Source organism: Camelus ferus, chromosome 10 (assembly GCF_009834535.1).
Source record: "Camelus ferus isolate YT-003-E chromosome 10, BCGSAC_Cfer_1.0, whole genome shotgun sequence".
NCBI lineage: Eukaryota > Metazoa > Chordata > Mammalia > Artiodactyla > Camelidae > Camelus > Camelus ferus.
The window spans coordinates 50,870,287-50,892,518 of record NC_045705.1 but is presented as its reverse complement, the minus strand read 5'-3'; the positions used below and the strand labels follow the sequence as shown (position 1 = coordinate 50,892,518).

The 22,232-nt window shown below is 34.4% G+C and overlaps 1 protein-coding gene and 1 non-coding gene across 3 annotated transcripts in view; one reads left to right on the top strand and one right to left on the bottom strand.

The window, feature by feature from the left end:
- The window catches only part of USP47 (ubiquitin specific peptidase 47), a 113,424-nt gene that overhangs the window by 5,751 nt on the left and 85,441 nt on the right, over window positions 1–22,232 (top strand). The gene's annotated exons all lie outside the window — the stretch shown is intronic.
- On the bottom strand, window positions 858–929 carry TRNAG-ACC. Its single transcript has one exon. It is a non-coding gene; the product is annotated as a tRNA-Gly (tRNA).

Sequence of the window (22,232 nt, the reverse complement as noted above, 5' to 3'; positions counted from 1 at the left end):
TTTTCAAAATTTGTATCAATGTGACTATAAACTCTTCATAGTTGAACCATGTAGTTTACTGTGATTGTTTTCCCTTCCTGTATAGCGTTTTGTTTTCTATTAGATAATATTTTCTAAAAATTTGCTTTTGCTTTGTTTTCTTTGTACTTACCATTAATATAGCCAAGTGGTTCTCAGCTCGGGGCAACCCAGAGGATATTGGTGATGATTGGTAGGTTAGGGAGGGCAGGAGTGTGTTACTGATACCTAGTGAGCATAAGCCAGCTGTGCTGCCACACATTATCCTACACTGCACAGGACAGCCTCCCACAACAAAGAATTGTGTGGCCCAGAATGTCAATAGTTCCGTTGTTGAGAAACCCCGATTTAATTCAGACCCTCAAGTGTATAAATCTCTTCCTTATTATGTTCAAACCTGTCAACTTTTTGATGAATTTCCTTGAATTGCAACTGTTGTCTTAAATTTGCCTTTACAATCATTTTAGTATTTCCCTCCGCTCTTTCTAGTATTAGAGCTCCTGGTTCTGTATCTGATGTCTTCATCTTTCTTTGCTTTCTCATTTTGGAGGACCACTTAAGTAGCTTTTATGGATGGGATATAATTTTTTCGAGACTTCACATGTCTGAAAATGTTGTTCCTACCCTCTTGCTTTATCAATTGGCAGGACAGAGACTTCTCGGTTAGAAATACTTTTCTCTCAGAATTTTGAAAACATTGCTCCATTGTCACCTTTTTTTTCAGTATTGCTGTTGAGACATCAGATACCTAGAAAGTTCTTTTCCACTATTTTTTATTCTGGTGGGGGGTAGGTAATTAGGTTTATTTTCATTTATTTATTTTTAATTACTATTTTTAGTGGAGGTACTGGGAATTGAACCCAGGACCTCGTGCATGGTAAACATGCACTCTACCACTGAGCTATATACCCTCCCTCCACTATTTTGAATATTATTTTTCCTCTGTGGAAGCTTGGAGAATCTTTTTCCCTAGAGTTCTGAAATTCCTGTAATATGTGAAAAGAAGGTCTGTTTATATCCGTTTCTACTGGGTTCGGGGTAGTCTTATTCAGTCTGGAATTTATTTAATCAGTCCAGGGAAATTTTCTTAAATAATTTCCTTGCTTTTTTCCCTTTCGTTTTCTCTGTTCTCTCTTTCGAATTCCTGTTGTTGAGGTATTAAGCATTAGGCCTAGTGACTGGTTTCTCTAACTTTCTTCTGTGTTTGTATCTATTTTCCATTTCTTTTTCTCCTGCTTTCTGGGAGAGTTTTCTCAGCTTTATTTTCCAGTTCTTCTGATGCATTATTTCTGCTATCAGGTTTGTAATTAACAAGTACTCTTTTTTTTTTCCTAAAGTTTTATTAAATAATATCCTATTTTTGTTTTACGGATGCAGTGTCTTAACTGTCTTAGGAAATTATTGGTAGTTTTCATCTCTGCATATTCTTTCTTTCCTCCAAATTTCCTTTTTCTGTTTGTTTGCGTTGGACTTTGTCTTTCATATTAGATGCTTTTCTTATAAGTCTGGTGAGCCTTGGAAGTCAGCTTATTTAAAAGAGGGGCCTTAAAAAGCTGAGTGGAAGCTCTGCCAGTGGGTTATTATGGGCTCCCATGTATGTTGTTACGTCTGAATAATTTTCTTCTAGAATCTCTTGTGCCGGATTGATTTCCCAGAAAAGAGTTCCAATCTTTTGCTTGGAGAGAACAAGCTTGGGAGCTGAGTAGGAAAAAGGAATGTGGGTTTCATCATAAAGTACATGATATACTTTTATTTAATTCCCCAGTTTTCAGTATAGCAACTCTCAGATTCAGTTAAACCTGGTATCCTGTATTCCAGAAATACTCTGTTTTATGCTCTCCTTAGACTGTTTAATCTTTTGCCAGGAAGGATCAAAGAGTAGAAGAGAGAGGATCGGAGGATTCTAATTGCTTCTTAAGCAGACTTCAATTTCTTATTCTAGTTTGGATCCATTCCTGCTCCCAGAGTATCTGAAACTACTAGTTCCTGAGCCTTTTAGGTTTTTTATTTTCTTTTTACTTTAAATTTTTTTTATAGAAGACTTGCAAAAAGAATAGAGAGTTCCCATATACTCTTCACCAAGCTTCTTATATTAACGTCTTATTTAACCATGGAATGCCTATCAAAAGGAAGAAATTAACCTTGGTACAATACTATTAATTATACTATAGAATTTTTTCATATTTGACTAGTTTTTCCACTAATGTTCTTGTTCTTTTTTAACCCAGGGATTAATTCAGGATTCCACATTGTATTTTGCTTGTCATGTTTTCTTAGTTTGTGTTTATCTGTGACAGTTTCTCAGACTTTTCTTTCATGACCTTGATACTTTTGAACAGTATTGGCTGGTTATTTTGTATAGTGTTCCTCAATTTGGGTTTGTCTGATATTTTCTCATGATTAACTGAAGTTATGAATTAAAGAGAAGGATATCACAGACGTGATTTGTCCTTCTCAGTGTATCCCTTGGAGGGGGTGGGAGGACATGATGCTGGTGTGTACTGCTGGTGCTGCTAGCCTTTGATCACTTAGTTCAGGGAGTTCTGCTAGGTTTCTCCACTGTAAAGTTACCATATTCCTCTTTAATAATTACTAATTTTTGTACTTTGATACTCTGTGGATATCCTATTTCTGCTTGAACTTCTGCCGACTAATTTTAGAATCCATCTATAGTTCTTGTTACTGTTGCATTTGAAGAGTGATTCTCTATTTCCCTCATTATTTCTACATTTATTAATTGAAATTCTTTTGTGAGGAAGAATTTTCCCTTCTCCCTCATTTATTTTCTTATTTATTTATGTCATTATAGACTTATGGTTATTTATTTTATTCTTTGGATTATAACCCAATACTTTTGTTATTTTTTTTGTCGCTCAAACTGTTCCAATTTTGGCCAGGGGGAGCTCTTTCTGGTTAGTGTCTGGGCTCACTCTTGCTTTTTGAGCACTTCCTTTCTTTGTGGCACCACATAATGCTTCAACACATTTTGTATTTGCCTTGCCCCAACCTTGCAATCATCCACTTCTCCAAAAAGTTTAGGGGTCTTTTGGTGTAAATGTAAATAATATAAACCAGGTGTCTTGTTTTTTTTAATCTAGGCTAATGTAGGTTTCAACCTTCTCAGGTGTAATTGTTATTACCTCTTGTTCTGTTTCCAGATTCTAAAATTGTTTCTGGTTTCCTATAGATTTATGCTCTTTAAAAAATTTCTTTCCTCCTGTTTCAGAGGTATTTTGAGAAGCTTTAGAGCTAAATGCTTGTATTCAGTCTGTCCTCTTTAACCAGAAATTCTTAATGTTTCTGTTGTCTTCTGCTCCAAGCCGATTTTGTTTTAGCCACATTCGACTGCATTATTTGCTGTTCCCTGGTGTGCTATATGCTTTCACATGTTACTTCTGTGCCCTTGCCCTGAGTCAGTGATATGAAATCTTTTTTTAACATCTGGTTTCTAGGAAGTTTTAAGTGGGTGAACTTTGATTTTACATGAAAACTAATATTTAAATACCTTCTTAAGTACTTTTTTAGGATTCTTGCCTCTTTTTTATTTTCCAGTTTTTTGGATTAGTCGCGTAAATGTTTTGCGGCTTACAGCCAGATATTGTAATTTTTTTGCCAAAATAGAAGAGGCTTAGTACATTTACAGAGTATTAGCGTACCATCACCATCATAGCCCAAGTTGAAAGAAAAGATTGTATTAAAAATAGGGGGTTGTGAAAAGCATAGAGTTAAATATGTATTTAAGTACCTATTGTAAATTAAGGTTCCAGAAGACATCTGCTTGAAAAACTTATTCATTAGTATTAAGGACCTTCTTCAGTTCAGGCAACATGATAAATGTCATGATATGCAGAGGCATATTCTTTTATGAGTTTTATTACTGTGATTTTTAAGTGTGCTGTCTAGATATTGCTGCTTAAAGTCTAATTTTTGTACTGACATTCTCCATTTTAAAAAGTCTTTGGGAAAATGATTGTGATTGGCAGTGATGACAAATGATTGGCAAAAACAATGTCATTTTTCTCATACCAAGATTGTTCAAGAATGTGTATTTCTTCTGAGCCTGGTTTTCTATTGGTGTAATGAAAGAAGGGATGGATATAGGTGTAGTGTAAGTAAACAGATGTCTCCTCTCTTCCCTACAGTATACTTCTGTTTACTTTGTCTCTAGGTCTGGGAGCAGTAATAATTGCCCTAGCCTTTTGTTTAGTGGAACTAAACTGAACCAAGCATACCTAAAGTAGCCATGGATATGAACACTGTCATTGACATAAAACTGATGCTGCAACCCATGGCTGAGACATTACTGTTTTTCTAAATATTACTGATATATACGTCTTGAATTTTGAGTTTTTTTTTTTAAAACAAGTTCTTAAAATCCTATCTAGTCAGCAAAATCTAGCCCTTCTTACTAAGTGCAGCTTTTTAACCTTGAAATCCCGTAACACTGTACCTTTTGGCATTTGAAAAATTATATTCCTTTATTGTAAGTTAATACCTTTATTTAATTAGGAGCTCTTCAAAGTCGGGACACAACAGTCAGAGTGCCTATTACCAGCTTTGTGACCTTGGGCAAGTTACTTAACCTCTCAGTAGCTAAGTTAAATGAGGATACTAGTAACTACTTCCTAGAGTTGTTGAGAACATTAAATGACTTAATACACTTAATAAACTTTGTAAATGTTGCCTATCATAATAAATGTTACTACCGTCATTACTGTTATCACCTTCATCCTGTATTTTCCCTAGGGGTCAGCACAATGTGCTGCATATTATTGTTGTCCAATAAACATTTATTAATTAAATAAAAAATGAAGTCATATTTTAGTCATTAAATATGTTTAGTTGTTTGAAGTTACAGATCTTCTTATGTCCTGTCAGCATAAATCCTAAATGATTGTTAGATTTGACAGTTTCTTTTATATCATCAAGTAAGACCTGTTCTTACTGCTTTTTGAGAATTGAAACATGTAACAAAATACAATTATTAAAAATAAATTTTTGAGTCTAATGAGATCCTGAGAAAAATTGGCTTTGTATATTTGTCAAAAAAACTTACTAGATCAACAAGTTACTTGTTTATAAGATTGTGTGAAATGTTATTTTAAAGCAGGATCCATATTAAGAATAGTTTCTGAGAGAACTTTATATATTTGATAATTCTGATTTTCTAAAACTTTGGAATATAACCAGAGTTATGGATATGGATATGATATGGATAGAAAAACCAATTAAAATGTCTGTTTTTGTCAGTTATTGATTGTGCTTTAGGTTTGATGCTGTGTAATTGACTGCTATAATACTTACAGAGTCTTTCAAATATTGGCATAAATATAGTGGCTTTCCAGTAGAGAAAAATTAAAGGCTGTAAGTGACATAATTTAGAAGAAAGATTTGGAATTTAAATCTTTCTGTATACACTGGTTTATACTTTTAGTTTAGCTTTAAGAAAACCATGAACCTTGTTTATCACTTAAGTGAGGTTTTCTAGTATAACCAAAGCATTGAAGTTTGACTGTGAACATTCTTTCTTGTTTCAAAAGATATTACCTATTCTTATTTCATCATAAATATACTTTAATTTTTCTTAGTGTAGATTTCCACAGCTCCTGATAGTGTAGAATTTATTAAGTTAAGCATTGAGTTAGTAGCTGCCAAGAACCAGAGAATCAAAGATGAATAAGGAATCTGACCTAGTTCTAGATGCTAGTGTAGTCTCGGACAGACAGACATGTAATGAGACAGGTATATATTGTGGAAGTAAAGTGAGACTATAGAGGAAGGAGCTGCCAGTTTTATCTAGGGGATTTTGTGAGATGTAGTACTTGAATTAGGTCACAAAAGATGACTCAATTGCCAGGTAAAAAAGGAGGTGAGAGCTTTTAGTTAGGAGAGAGAGCATTTAAAACACAAAAGTCTGTAATGCATTTGAGAAAGTGGTGAAAAGTTTGGTGTGGGTGCATGGGGTGCCTGGGGTTGAGTGAGGGAAGGTAGTTCTGGCAGCTTGTGTCTTAAACTTCTGAAGGCTTTGTATACCTAAAAGGAGTTTAGATTTATATTGTGTGGCCATTAGGGGACAGGGAAGTATTTTTTTCCACAGAAGAACTCACAGATTAGCTTATAGTTGTTATAAAGTTTAATTGCCAAAACTTGTTCACTGAAACATTGTTTACTTGCATGACTGTTTTATGTCACCACATTAGTATTTACACACAAGTGAAAACAGGGCAAGGGGGAATTTGCTATAATACCTTATTCTCTCACCTGCCTGGGGTTTTTTGTTTTTGTTGTTGTTGTTGTTTTAAATCAAATAATTAGGTACTTTTTTTGGTTGTTTTTTAAAGAATGAAATGTTTCCCATCATAGTGCATCTTAACTCCCTTTTCCACATATGAGTCATGCTGGCAGGATGTCCTTTGGAATAATTGTTATGTGTTTGATGGATAACACACAAGTAGATGTCTTCAAGTAGGCTAACTAGATAGGCCTCATTTGCCTCCAGAAAATTGCCAGCAGCTGCACGTTGGTAGTGTAGATCTGGTTTGAAGTCCTGGGCAGTTTCTCACACTTGACGCTAGAAGGGAAGTTTGCAAGTGAGAAGGAAGTTCAATATACTTCTGATTTTCACAGACACACGATACAAGGCTTGTGATGATGTGGTTTCTTCACCTTTGCAGTGTAAGGCACATTTTTGAGAGTGACTTGTAGCTGGTTGCTTTACTGAGTGCTTTACCACTGACTGTTTACAGGCATTGGCTTGGTAGCAACAGTAGTGTAGAGAACTCCCTGTTTAACCTCCTTTTCAGCAACTTAGCAGGCTAGAAGAGGTACTAATGCTAAAGAGTGATGAGTCTGGTGATGGCTGCCGCAGTAGTGGCAGCAACTGAAAACACCACGAGGAATGTTTTTAATTAGGGGATTAATGAAATCTTCCCAAGGATTTCCCCAGTGCTCCAAATAAAATTGACTTTAATATTTAACCAAGGGGAGCTCTTGATTACAATGCACAGTTCCAGGTTACATTGGAAAGTAGAATTTTTTTATGACTTATCTTGTAAAAGATATGTATTACTTTAGTAAGCATAAATAAATTATGAATTAATATACATTTCTTTCAGTTTATAGATATAAAATGTCTACCCTTTAATGTGTTTAGGTATTTTAATTTTATTGCCCTTAATTTTAAGTTTAAACCAAGTTGTATAACTCATTACTTTATTTATAGTACTTTGTGGTAATGAAAGGAAATTGGTGAAAAATTAGATAGCTAACAATGAAGTTTCTTATTAAAAGACATCTAAGAAATATTATTGCTTTAATTTTGACATTTTATATTCATGTCTTGAAGTATTTATTTACTATTACATTATTTGCTATTAACATAACACAAATATAATTTTTAAAAATCTAAGAAAAATAGACATGATGCAGAAAATATTCCTGCAATGCAGTAATATGATTTAACACTGGAAGGGGTGCAGTAGCTAGGTATTACAGCTCCTTCATTTATAGGTGAGGAAAACAAAGGCCATAAAATCTTCATAACTTACTTAATGTACCAGGGAGTAGAAGAGCTAGAATGAGACTTCTTTGAAAAAGACATTTACTGAAGTATACTTTATATACAGTAAAATTTGCCCCTTTAAGGCACACAGTTTTATGAATTTTGACAAACTTACACATTTGTATAACCACCACCACAATCAAGATACAGAGTATCTCTATCACCTTAAATTTTTCTCATGCCCCTTGTAAGCAGCCTCCAGGCCCTGCAATCACTGGTCTGTTTTCTGCCCTCGTGTTTTGTCTTTTCCTTGTATAACTGGAATTCATATAGTATGTAGCATTTTGAGTCTGACTTCTTTCACCCAGCATAAAGCCATGAGGTTTATCTATGTTATCGCATGTATCAGTAGGCTTCCTTTTTATTGCCAAATGCCACGGTTTGTTTATCCATTTACCAGGTGATGGACATTTGGGTTGTTTTGAGTTTTTGGTGGTTCTGAATAATCTCTCACAAATACTTTTGTACGACTTTTTTCCTCTTTTTTGGTACACTTATGTTTTCTTATGGTAAGTGAATGTTTAACTTCATTAAAAAACTGCCCAACTCTATTCTGAAATGGCTGTACCATTTTGCATTCCATTCAGCGGTGTATAAGCATTCTAGGTGTTCTGCCTCCTTTTGGTACTTGGCAATGTCAGTATTTTTCAGTTTAGTGTTTGGACCATTATGGTAAGTGTGTATTGGTATCTCTTTGTGGTTTTAATTTGCATTTTTAATGACTAATTATATAGAGCATCTTTTCATGTGCTTGAGTTTTTTTATTGAGCCTGATTTTAAAAATCATATTTGATTTTACTATTATATGTTTCAAGTTTTGCTTGTACTGATAGAGAAGTAAAAAGAGTACCTATTTTCTTATTATTTACATAGAGAAAACTGATAATTGTGTTAAAGGGTAGTGGGTATAATTTTGATGAGCTCCTTGAGAAAGGGGTTTGTATTAATAGCTGTCTTGTGAAAAGGATAATGGCTTGGGAATCAGAAAACTCATTGGTTTGCTTTTGCCTTATTAGTTGCTTAACCTGTCTTGGCTTTTCTTTTGTTACTTCTCTCACCTGTGAAATAAGGGTGTTGGACCAGACAAGGTATAAGATTTGTCTATGAATTATAAATCTACATAAATTTCTTAGTAGTAGGTCTTTTTTCCCCAGTATTTAGTAGGTACTTTTTTAGTATGAGGTTTTTAAACTTTATAATAAGCCATACAATCAAAACACAAAGGATCTTTGCAGATTTTTTCTGTTTGATGAACTTTCTATTACCCAAAAAAGATCATCTTTTGAAATCTTAAGTAATATAAATTATATTTTAAACTTAATTATGGTTGAGAATTACATATTTCTTAAGTCTATTATAAGGAGAGTAACTGATAGTTCTATGATAATACTCCTTGTATGTTATTGTTATTATTATAATTCATAGAGCATTTTTAAGATATCCTCTCTTTTGATCTTCAGAAAAACTCTGTGGACCCTGAGAGTTAAAGATTAGTGACTTGCATAGGATTACACAGCTGAAAGAAAAGTAGCCACTTTGACCTGAGGTTCTGGCCTAGATCTTTTGCCTCTGCAATGCATTGCTCTTTGCACTGTAGACACTCCAATAGGAAATAAATAGCCTTTTTTTTTTTTTTAAATTGAAATACAGTCAGCTACAATGTGTCGATTTCTGGCATACAGCACAATGTCCCAGTCATGCATATACATACATATATTTGTTTTTATATTCTTTTTCATTAAAGGTAGTTACAAGGTACTGAATATAATTCCCTCTGCTATACAGAAAAAACTTATCTTTAGTCTTAAATAACTTTAACATTTTTTGTAGTTGTATAATTTCATATTCAGAATACTATAAAATATAACATTCTTACATTAAAATTATTATCCATGCTTCTAAATAAAAAGCATAGTAACAGATCGTATAAACAAGCTTCTTTGATTTAGTAATAATGCAGTAGAACATTCAAGACTTGAAAATAAGTCAGTTGTATCACAAGCTGAGTCACTGCTTGTGAACAACAGCCTACTCACAGAAGAAAGCTTAGCTGCAATCAAAAATAAAGATAACAGGAATAGAAAAGGGCATATTATACTTCCTGAGAGTAGTTTTAGTTTCTAAGTTTAGATACCTAAACATTAGTGGGTTACTTATTACCAGGAGTAGAACAACTATTAAAAGGAGTATAGCAAAAGTGGGAGTAGGGTTAGGATAGAAGTGAGAGGAAAAATATCATTATAATTTTAATGATACAAGTATGTCAACATTATTAAGTCATCAGAAAGTCTGTATTTCTTAGGAGATCTGTGTTCATATGAGACCTTGGCAAGTCACTTCAGGTTTCTGAATGTCTTCTTATTCATCTGTAACATAAGGAGCTTGATCTGATGTCCAAAGGTCCATCCATCTTTAAATATGTATTATAATTCTGTGTCATGTGTGATGAGATTTGATTGGTTCTTAACTGTCAAATATGTTGATCATAGTTGAATAGATCATAAACTACTCACTTAAAGCGGTGAAACTTTACATTGTTACTTTTCTACTAATCGAATTAGTACTTGATGTAATTTGTTATAAGAAAAAATGTTACGTAGTTTCCAAGAGTTTTATATATTTAGTTTTCTAATTATAATATTATGGGGGTTCTGGGAGCTTGTTTTATGGGTATTTTAGAAGAAAATGGAACGCAGGAATCTGAGGGGCATCCTAATACTAGAGCACAAAGGCAGGTATGAAAATTTTTTTTTCATTTTTCAGTTTTATTAGGTAGAATTGTTGCAATTTGACTGCACACATACAGTATATTGCATATAAATACATATACACAATATACTGCACATATTTTTTAAAAATACACATATAGGTACTGTTCATTGTTTCTAAGAACACTTAGAGCTTTAGCTTTTTAAATTTACATAGTTATCAGAGGAATAAAGCCAACTATAAAATATGAATTAATTCAAAAAGATACATACACCTCGCTATTAACAGCAACATTATTTATAATTGCCGAGATACGGAAGCATCTTAAGTGCACATCAATAGATGAATGGATAAAGAAGATGCAGCATATATATGTAATGGAATACAACTCACCCATAAGAAAGAAAGATATGAAAATATATATTTTTACAAAATTTTAAAAACAAATAAATGTTATATATTGACAGGCAGTTGATTTTATAACATATTCCATATTAGTTTACATTCAGAAAATCTGTACCATAATATATTAAATAAGTACCTGTTAACATTGTAAATTAGTTTATCACATAATTTGTATTAAATTAAAATAGTGAAGTAGAATGTACTTACAATTTTTTATGCAGTGAGCTAAGCTTTTAGAACAGGTGCAAAGTCATCTTATAGAAAGTTTCTATAAGAAGATTTGAATTTGAAGAAATTCAATATATATGAAGAAAGCAGGTTAAAGTAGGGAGTGATTATTATCAAACTTCCTTTAAATAGTAAAAGTCCTTGCAGTAAAAAAAAGATTTCAAAATTTAAAATCAGTTTGGAAACTTTTCAGAGTTTCAAAATCAGTTTTTAAAAATTTCCTTAGAACTTTTAAAAGCACACTATGCTTCCAAAAGTATAATATATAATGAAATTATTTCCCTGAATGAGTATATTTTGTTTAGAGAATTCCTTAAAGGACTTAGACTTGCTACTTCTCTGGTTTGTTTTCAGTAGTAAAGATTATAAAGTAGCCATTTTTATTTCTTAGCTAAGCAGAATCACACATACGAATCTGCTTATGTTTCTTCCTTGATAGTTGTTATGGTCCTTATTCATGTTCGTATTGTATCCTTATGCTTTCTCTGAAGTATTTATGTACTTCTGACTGATCTCTCAGTTCCTTGGGCATATTTGTTTTGAGTATATTAAGATGAGCTAAATTCTGTTTTTTAGAAAACTGATACAAATCCTAAATATGTGAAAGAATTTTTTTTAGAGATTTGATCTTAAAACTAAATATTATGAAAAGCTGTGTTTAAGAAGACTGGATCATTTAGGGGAAGTTATAGAGGATACTAGTGGGGATAGACTTAAAGTGGATACTTGGAAAGTCTTGAATTTTGTTAGTAAAATATAGTTTGTATCACTTTCTGATTGTAATGATTGGAGATGTTTTATTATAAAGGCTTGATTTTTTAGGAGTGCTTAACAGAAATGGGAATGGGAAATATGATCTATTTAAGTGATATACTTTGAACTTCAGTCTTCCTCTGCATTGAAATGGAAACATTTAAAACATGAAATCACAAATATGGAAAGAGTAAATGACTTAATTCTCAAAAATTTAAAAACCAAATAAGTGCTAACAATTTTTTTAACTTGATTCATAAAATTTGATGATAATGCCTGTGCCCTTAATTCTCTTTTATTTACATACTCATCTCTTTCTAAATTGAATAATTAAAATATGCCGAATAGAAAGTTCACTATCAGATTTTTTAAAAATATGATCAAAGTTTTGATATTTGATTTAGGAACACAGCTTCCTGGCAGTTAACTTCCATAGCTAGCACTTCAGCTTTTAAGTGAACAAAGTGAATTTTAAATACTGAAAACAAATTTTTCTGAAGTTTCCCTAAGATGTATTAGGCCAGTTATAGCCATTCTCTAAATCCTTACTGCCTGTCATCAGTATTTTAACAATATTCAGGAAATAGGACATGTTTGCTATTAAAATTTCCAGACTACCTGTATATACATTCTTAATCATATGATTACTTTCCATTCTATGTAGTAATCTTTTTAATATTAATTTTTAAATTAAATTATTTCGATATTTTAGTTATTCCACATATGGCCAGTGAGAGCCTATTCAGCTATTCCTGTGTCCTCTTGACATATCGCATCATTGTTGGAACATGTCCTTACTTTCTGGTGGTGCAGAACATTCCAAACCCTTCTGTACTTTCCCAGCCTTAACCCTACGATCGATCATTTCTACAAAGACCTATGGATCCTTTTTGTGTAGAATGGTATTCAGAAACCAAGATCTGGGCACTAGATATGTTTATTGCTATGGGATATTATTACTTCTAGTTCCTCTCAGTGGAAGAAGGTAGAAAACATATGCACACATATATAAATGTGAAATGTTTTTATTTCTATGTCTATCTCTCTCTACACACATGCATTTATATACTCAAATCATTTGAAAGCCCTTAATAAATAAGTAGATTTAAAATTTTTTGTTTTATAAGAAAAAATAGAAATTTGTTTCATGCGCTTATACATATATTTACATATACCCATAATATATTTTTATGCATATTGTGCATTTGTAATGCAGAACAGTTGGAGACCCAATTTGCAATTTTGTTGCTTCCATAAAATTTGATCAAATTCTCTTTAAAAACAGTATTTTAAAAAATTATAGTAAAATATATATAACATAAATTTTATCATCAACTATTTTTCATCACACAGTTCAAGGGTAGTAAGTACATTTACATTGAGTTTACTCATCATCATCCATCCACAGAAATCTTTTCATCTTGCAAAACTGTATGCATTAACAATAACTCTCCATCCTCCTACCCTCTCCCCCTTCCCAGTCTGATAACTACCATTCTACTTTCTGTGTCTATGAATTTGACTACTCTAGGTAAGTGGAAACATACAGTATTTGTCCTGTTATGACAGGGTTATTTTACTTAGCATAATTTCCTCAAGATTTATCCGTTTTGTAGTATGTGTCAGAATTACCTTTTTAAAAGGCTTAGTATTATTCCTGTGTGTGTGCACATGTGCATGTGTGTGTGTGTTACGTTTGTTTCCATTCATCCATCGATGGACACTTGGGTTGCTTCCACTTTTTAGCTATAGTTAATAATGCTGCTATGAACATAGGTGTGCAAGAATCTATTTGAGTCCCTGCTTTCAGTTCTTTTTGTTAGGTAGGCAGAAGTGAAATTCCCGAATCAGTAGGCAGTTTAAACACTCATAGAGGGTCACATTTTTGGAAAACTTGTGAACTGAAATGATGAAAGTTGAACTTGATTTTGCAGCGTAGAGTGCTATAACAACAAGAGGTTATAGACTTGACTGAGATTTCATGATTTCTAGCTTTTATGGAAACAATCCAAAAACTACATTGAATCAACTCTAAATTATTTTGTAGTGCAGAGTTTTACATGTGTGTAATCATGTAATAGTCTAATTACTTACATCAAATAGTATTTATGCATTATCATACAATATAAAATTCATATTTCATTTTTAATACAAAGTAGTTTCTTAGTGTTCTAATAAGAAGCACTATAATTTTTAAATAGTTTTCTAATAAGAAAAACTACCAAGTTTCTGTTTAGAGAATTTTCTTTAGCCATTCTTTTAGGGTAGATCTGTTAGGGACAGATATCTTAGTTTTCCTTCATCTGAAAATATCTTGATTTCCCTTTCATTCCTGAAGGATATTTTTGCTGAATATAGAATTCTGAGTGGACAGTTCTTCTTCAATGCTTGGGAAATATCGTGCCACTTACTTCTGCCTCTGTAATTTCTGATGAGAATACGCTACATTTGAATTGTTTTGCCCTTATAGATGTTGTTTCTTTATCACTACTTTCAAAATCGTCTTCTTTTAGTGTTCGAGGAGTTTGATAATGATGCGTGGATTTCTTTGGGTCTGTCCTATTTGGTATTCACTCGGCTTCTTGAAAACATAAACTACAGTTTTATGTCTTCTGCAAATTTGGGATATTTTCAGCCATTATTTATTTGAGTACTTTTTCAGGCCCACTTTCTTTTTTCTTTCCTTTTAGGTCTTGTGTGATACAAACTTTAGATCTTTTGTTATAGTCCTACAGATGCTTGAGACTAATCTTTTTTTCTCAAGTCTGTTTTTTTTTCTTTATTGGTCAGGTAAAGATTTCTGTTATTCTTATCTTCAGGTTCACTGATTTTTTGCCCTGTCATCGTCTTTCTGCTATTGAGGCCACCTAGCGAGTATTCAGTTTGGTTATTGTGTTTTAATCTACTGTTTCTTTGCTGATGCTTTCTGTTTTTTCATTTGTTTCATGTGTGTTCATAATTGCTTGTTGAACATTTTTATAATGGCTACTTTAAAATAATTCCAGTATTAATGTCATCTTGGTGTTGGCATTTGTTGATTGTCTTTTCTCATTCAAGTTAAGATTTTCCTGGTTCTTAGTTATTGACAAGTGGTTTTTCATTATATTCTAGACATTTTGGGTATTATGTTTTGAGACTCTGGGTCTTATTTAAATCTTCTGTTTTAACAGAATTCCTCTCATACCACACCAGTAGGGAAAAGGGGGCACTCTCTCATTACTTTAAGGTGGGGATGGGAATCCAGGTTCCTCAACCCACCTTTATTTACAGTCTAGGGTAGGAGGGATACTTTGTTATTGCCCAGTTGGGGTGAAGTTCAGGCTCCTTTTAAGCTTCTATGGACACTACCTGGCTGGGAGTGGGAGGAGCACTTTGTTATTCCTCCCCATGTGGCCTCCACTGAAACAGAAGTGAGGAAATGCTCCTACCACTGGGCTGTGATCAAAGTCCCCTTCTTTGACACCATCCTGGGGGTGGGGAGGAGGGGGAGAGTGCCTTGTTACAGCCAGGCAAGGGTGGAAATCTAGGCTTCTGTCTTGGACTTCAGTGATGGGAGTAGAGGTAGGGCAACAGTTTTTTTCTGTGGTGTTTGGCTGGAGAGGTGTGGTTACTGTCTAAAAATTTCCTGTTTTGTCAAGCTGCTCCTTTCCTGATCCTTTAGATAGAGAAAGGCAGTCTTTTCTTGGGCTTTATTTATTTTAAAACAACTTTATTGTGGTATAATTTCTGTACAGTAAACTACGCATATGTCCAATGTACAATTTGATGCATTTTGATAGATGTATATACCTATGAAACCACCACCACAATCAAGATACCTAACATTTCCATCACTTCCCAAAAAGTGCAAATTTCAAGCTCTCAATTTATCCCTTCACACCCCCTTTACTCACTGGTAACAGTAAGTCTGTTCTCTATGTCTGTGAGTCTGTTTCTGTTTTGTAGATAAGTTCATTTGTGTCTTTTTTTTTTTTTTTTTTAAGATTCCACATATAAGTGATATTGTATGTTTTTTTTCTTTCTGGTTTATTTCACTTAGAACAACAATCTCCAGTTCTATCCATGTTGCTGCAAATGGCATTGTTTTGTTTTTTATGGCTGAGTAGTATTCCATTGTATATATATACCACAACTTCCTTTTCTAGTCATCTGTTGATGAACATTTAAGTTGTTTCCATGTCTTGACAATTGTAAATAGTGCTGCTGCAAACTTTGGGGTGCATGTGTCTTTTTGAATTGTATTTTTGTCTGGATATATGCCCATGAGTGGAATTGCTAGATCATATAGAAAGTTTATTTTTAGTTTTTTAAAGAACCTCTATACTGTCCTCCATAGTGGCCACACCAATTTACATTCCCACTAACAGCGTAGGAGGGTTCTCTTTTCTCCACACCCTTTCCAGCATTTATTGTTTGTGGACTTTTTAATGATGGCCATTCTGACTGGTGTGAGGTGATATCTCATTGTAGTTTTGATTTGCATTTCTCTAACAATTAGCAATGTTGAACATCTTTTCCTGTGCTTGTTAGCCATCTGAATGTCTTCTTTGGAGAGATGTCTGTTTAGGTCTTCTGCCCATTTTTTGATTGGGTTGCTTTTTATTTTAATATTAAGCTTTATGAGCTGTTTGTATATTTTGGAAATTAGTCCCTTGTCATTAGCATCATTTGCAAATATTTTATCCCATTCTGTAGGTCGGCTTTTCATTTTATTGATGGTATCCTTAGCTGAACAGAAGCTTATAAGTTTAATTAGATCCTATTTGTTTATTTTTGCTTTTATTTCCATTACTCTAGGAAACAAATCCAAAAAAGAATATTGCTGCGATTAATGTCAAAGAGTGTTCTGCCAATGTTTTCCTCTAGGAGTTTTATAGTAGCTGGTCTTACATTTAGGTCTTTAATTCATTTTGGGTTTAGTTTTGTATATGGTGTTAGAGACTGTTCTAATTTTATTCTTTTACATGTAGCTGTCCAGTTTTCCCAGCACCACTTATTGAAGAGACTGTCTTTTCTCCATTGTGTATTCTTGCCTCCTTTATCATAGCTTAATTGACCATAGGTGCATGGTTTATTTCTGAATTTTCTATCCTATTCCATTGATCCATCTGTTTTTGTGCCAGTACCATACTGCTTTGATTACTGAAGCTTTGTAGTATAGTCTGAAGTCAGGAAGCATGATTCCCCCAGCTCTATTCTTTCTCAAGATTATTTTGGGTATTTGGGTCTTTTGTGTTTCTATACAAATTTAAAATTTTTTTGTTCTACTGTGAAAAGTGCCATTGGTAATTTGATAGGGATTGCATTGAATCTGTATATTGCGTTGGGTAGTATGGGCATTTTAAGAATATTGATTCTTCCAATCCATGAACACAGTATATCTTTCCATCTGTTTATGTCATCTTCAGTTTCTTTCATCAGTGACTTATAGTTTTCAGAATTCAGGTCCTTTGCCTCATTAGGTAGGTTTATTCCTAGGTATTTTATTCTTTATGATGCAGTGGTAAATGAGATTGTTTCCTTAATTTTTTTTTCTACTATTTTGTTGTTGGTGTATAGAAATGCAACTGCTTTCTGTATATTAATTTTGTATCCTGCAACTTTACCAAGCTCATTTATGAGCACTAGTAGTTTTCTGGTAGCCTCTTTAGGATTTTCTGTGTATGGTATCATATCATCTGCGAACAGTGACAGTTTTTTTCTTTTCCAGTTTGGATTCCTTTTATTTGTTTTTTTGTTTGTTTTTTCTGATTGCTGTGACTAGGACTTCCAAAGCTATGTTGAGTAAAAGTGATGAGAGTGGACATCTTTGTCTTGTTCCTGATCTTAGAGGAAATGCTGTCAGCTTTTCACCATTGAGTATGATGTTAGCTCTGGGTTTGTCATATATGGCCTTTGTTATGTTGAAGTATGTTCTGCCTATGCCCACTTTCTGGAGAGTTTTATCATAAATGGATGTTGAATTTTATCAAAAACTTCATCTGTGGAGATGATCGTATAGTTTTTATTCTTCAGTTTGTTAATGTGTGGTACCACATTGATTGATTTGCAGACATTGACAAGTTCTTGCATTCCAGGCATGAATCCCACGTGATCATGGTGTATGATCACTTTAATGCATTGCTGGAGTCGATTTGCTAGTTATTTTGTTGAGGATTTTTGCATCTATATTCACAAGTGATATTGGCCTGTAATTTTCTTTTTTTGGTGGTATTATTGTCTGGTTTTGGTATCAGGGTAATGGTGGTATCATGGAATGAGTTCAGAAGTGTTCCTTCCTTTTGGAATAGTTTCAGAAACATAGGTGTTAACTCTTCTCTAAATGTTTGGTAGAATTTTCCTGTGATGCCATCTGGTCCTGGACTTCTGTTTGTTGGGAGTTTTTTAATTACTGATTTGATTTCAATACTGGTAATTGGTGTATTTGCATTTTCTATTTCTTCCTGATTCAGGCTTGGCAAATTGTACCCTTCTAACAAGTTGTCTATTTCTTCTAGGTTGTCCTTTTTATTGGTGTATAGTTGCTCATAGTAGCCTCTTATGATCCCTTGTGTTTCTGTGGTGTCAGTTGTAACTTCTCCTTTTTCATTTCTGATTTTGTTCATTTGGGTCCCCTCCCATTTTTTTCTTGATGAGTCTGGCTATAAAGGTTTATCACTTTCGTTTATTTTTTCAAAGAGCCAGCTTTTAGTTTCGTTTATCTTTTCTATTTTTTTTTAGTCTCTATTTCATTTATTTCTGCTCTAATCTTTATGATTTCTTTCTTTCTACTAACTTTGGGTTTTGTTTGTTCTTCTTTATCTAGTTGTTTTAGGTGTAAGGTTAGGTTGTTTATTTGAGACTTTTCTTGTTTCCTGAGGTAAGCCTGTATCACTATAAACTTCCCTCTTAGAATTACTTTTGCTGCATCCCAGATGTTTTGGATTGTTGTGTTTTCATTTTCATTTATCTCAAAGTATTTTTTGATTTCCTCTTTGATTTCTTCAGTGATCCATTGGTTGTTTAGTAGCATATTGTTTAGCCTCCACGTGTTAGCAGTTTTTTTTCTTGTAGTTGATTTCTAACCTCATAGCATTGTTGTGGTCAGAAAGGAAGCTTGGTATGATTTCAGTTTTCTTAAATTTACCAAGGCTTGCTTTGTGGGCCACCATGTGATCAATTCTGGAGAATGTTCGTGTGCACTTGAGAAAAATGTATCCTGCTGCTTTCCGATGAAATGCTCTGTGACTATCAGTTAAGTCCATCTGGTCTAATGTGTAATTTAGGGCCCGTATTTCCTTGTTGATTTTCTATCTTGATGATCTATCCATTGATATAAGTGGGGCGTTAAGGTCCCGCACTATTACTGTGTTATTGTCAATTTCTCCTTTTATGTCTGTTAACAGTTGCCTTATATATTGAGGTGCTCCTATGTTGGGTGCATATATATTTACAATTGTTATATTTTCTTCTTGGATTGATCCTTTGAACATTATATAGTGTCCTTCTTTGTCTCTTTTAAATCTTTATTTTAAAATCTATTTTGTCTGATATAAATATTGCTACTCCAGCTTTCTTTTGGTTTCTGTTTGAAATATCTTTTTCCGTCTCCTCATTTTCAGCCTGTATATGTCTCTAGTTCTGAAGTGGATCTCTGTAGATAGCATATATACATATATATATAGGTCTTGTTTTTGTATTCATTCAGCCAGTCTATATCTTTTGGTTGGAGCATTTAATCCATTTACATTTAAACTAATTGTTATGTATTTTCTTGCTGCAATTTTGTTAATTGTTTTGGATTTGGTTTTGTAGGTCTTTTTTTCTCCTTCTTCTTTTTGTTGTCTTGTCTTGTGGTTTGATGACTATAAAGTTGCATTTGTTTGTGGTTACCATGAGGTTTTTGTATAGAAGTCTGTATATATACATGATTGTTTTAAGTTGCTGATCTCTTAATTTCAAATGCATTTTAGATACTCTGCATTTGTACCCTTCTCCCCTCACGATTACTTTTCTTGTTTCCAGTTGTGGCCTTTCTTTTTTTACCTAGAGAAGTTCCTTTAAGATTTGTTGTAAAGCTGGTTTGGTGGTGCTGAATTCTTTTAGCTTTTGTTTATGTGTGAAGCTTTTGATTTCTCCATCATGTCTGAATGAGAGCCTTGCTGGATAGAGTATTCTTGGTTGTTAAGTTTTCTCCTTTCATCACTTCAAACATATTGTGCCTCTCCCTTCTGGCCTGTAGAGTTTATCCTGAAAAATCAGCTGATAACCTTATGGGAGTTCCCTTGTATGTTATTTGTTGCTTTTCTCTTGCTGATTTTAATATTTTCTCCTTATCCTTAATTTTGGTCAATTTGATTACTATGTGCCTTGGTATGTTCCTCTTTGTAGAACTCTCTGTTCTCCTTGGACTTGAATGAGCATTTCCTTTCCCAAGTTAGGGAAGTTGTCAGCTATTATCTCTTAAACTATTTTCTCAGGTCCTTTCTCTCTCTCTTCTCTTTCTAGGACCCCTATAATGTGAATATTAGTGTGTTTCATGTTGTCCCAGAGTTCTCTTAAACTATCCTTATTTCTTTTTATTCTTTTTTCTTTTTTCTGTTCTGTGGTAGTGATTTCCACTAATCTGTCTTCTAGCTCACTGATTTGTTCTTCTACCTCGTTTAGTCTATTCTTGGTTCCTTCTAGTGTATTCATTTCAGTAATTGTATTACTCAATTTTGTTTGAATATTTCTTTTATTTTCTAACTCTTTGCTAAAAACTTCACTCTGCATCTGTTCTCCTCCCAAGTTCTCTGAACATCGTCACAGTCATAACTCTAAACTCTTTCTTGGATAGATGGCCTATCTCCTCATCACTTATTTCTTCTTCTGGGATTTTATATTGTGCCTTTGCCTGGGGTATATTCCTCTGCCGCCTCATATTGTCTAAATTTCTATTTGTACTTTTTATGTAGGGTAGTTATGTTTCTAAACCTTGGATAAGTGGCCCTCTGTAGGAGACGTCCTATGCGTCCTCGCAGTGCACTCCTCTCTTGTCACCCAAGGGCCAGCTCCAGCTGGTTCCAGGGTAGAGTCTGGCCTGAGTTTGCAGATTCCTTCCACAGGCTTTGGGATTGTTGTTTTCTTACTTCTGGTATCTGTCCCCTTGTGGGTGAGGCTTGTGCAGGTTTCCTGGCAGAGGGGTCAGTGCCTGCTCACTGCTGCGTGGAGCTTGGTCCTGGCCCTCTGGTGGCCTTGGGGAGTGTCTAGAGGTGGCACTGGGCTCAGAAAGTCTGTTAATGGGTGGGGCTGCATTCCCACACAGTATGTTGTTTGCCCTGAGGCTTCCCAGCACTTTAGCCTACAGGGTGTTGGGTGGGGCTAGGTCTTAATGCTAATAACCCAGGCAAGATGTCATCTTCCAGGAAAGCTCCTGCAGATGAACACTCCCCGAATGTCTGCCACCAGCTTTTATGTCCCTTGGATGAGCCATAGATGTCCCCTACCTCCCCAGGAGACTTCCAAAATGAGCAGGCAGGTCTGGCCCAGGTTCCTATGAAGTCACTGCCTCTGCCCTTGGATCCCCTGTGCATGAGATTCTGTGTCTGCCTCCCAAGAGGTAGAAGTCTCCGTTTCCCTCAGTCCCATGGGGCTTCTGGAGTTAAGTCCCCGTGGCCTTCAAAACCAGATGTTCTGGGGTCTCCTCCTCCCAATGCTGGAACCACAGGCTGGGGAGCCTGACATGAGGCTCAGAACTCTCCTGTGGGAGGGCTTCTGTAACTTAATTGTTCTACAGCTTGTGGGTTGTCCACCCGGGGTTATGGGGCCCAGTTATATCACCTGCACGCCTCTCCTACTTTCTTGCTGTGGTTCCCTCTTTATGTTTCCAGTCAACGAAGATCTTTTTTTTTTTTGGCTAGGTTCCAGGGTTTTTTTTGTTTTTGTTTTTGTTTGTTTGTTTTGTTTTTTGGTGGCTGTTTATCAGTCAGTTGTGTTTTTGTTGTAGTCCTGAGGAGAGGCGAGCTTGTTATCCTGTTACTCTGCCATCTTTACCAAAAATCAGCCTCTTGGACTTTTTTTAAAGTTAGACTAGGATATATTAGGTAAAAAGAAATCTGGATAGTTAACCACCATGTTTTGTTCCTTGGATCCTGAGATCCCTAGTCAGTCTGCTTCCTCTCCACCTTCCAATGTCTTCTTACCTTTGTTTTATACATAATGTTTTCAGTTATATTTAGCCGGAGGAATAGGGAGAAGTCCATACACTCCCTCCTTTTTTTTTTTTTTTTAACATTTTTTTATTGAGTTATAGTCATTTTACAACATGTCAAATTCCAGTGTAGGGCACAATTTTTCAGTTATACACGAACATACATACATTCATTGTCACATTCTCTCGCTGTGAGCCACCACAAGATCCTGTATATATTTCCCTGTGCTACACAGTACAATCTTGTTTATCTAGTCTACATTTTGAAATCCCAGTCTGTCCCTTCTCACCCCCCGCCCTGTCCCCCTCATACACTCCCTCTTGTCCCAGAAATGAAAGTATTAGATATTTTAAAGATACTGTGTGTAGCTCTAATGCTGCAAATGA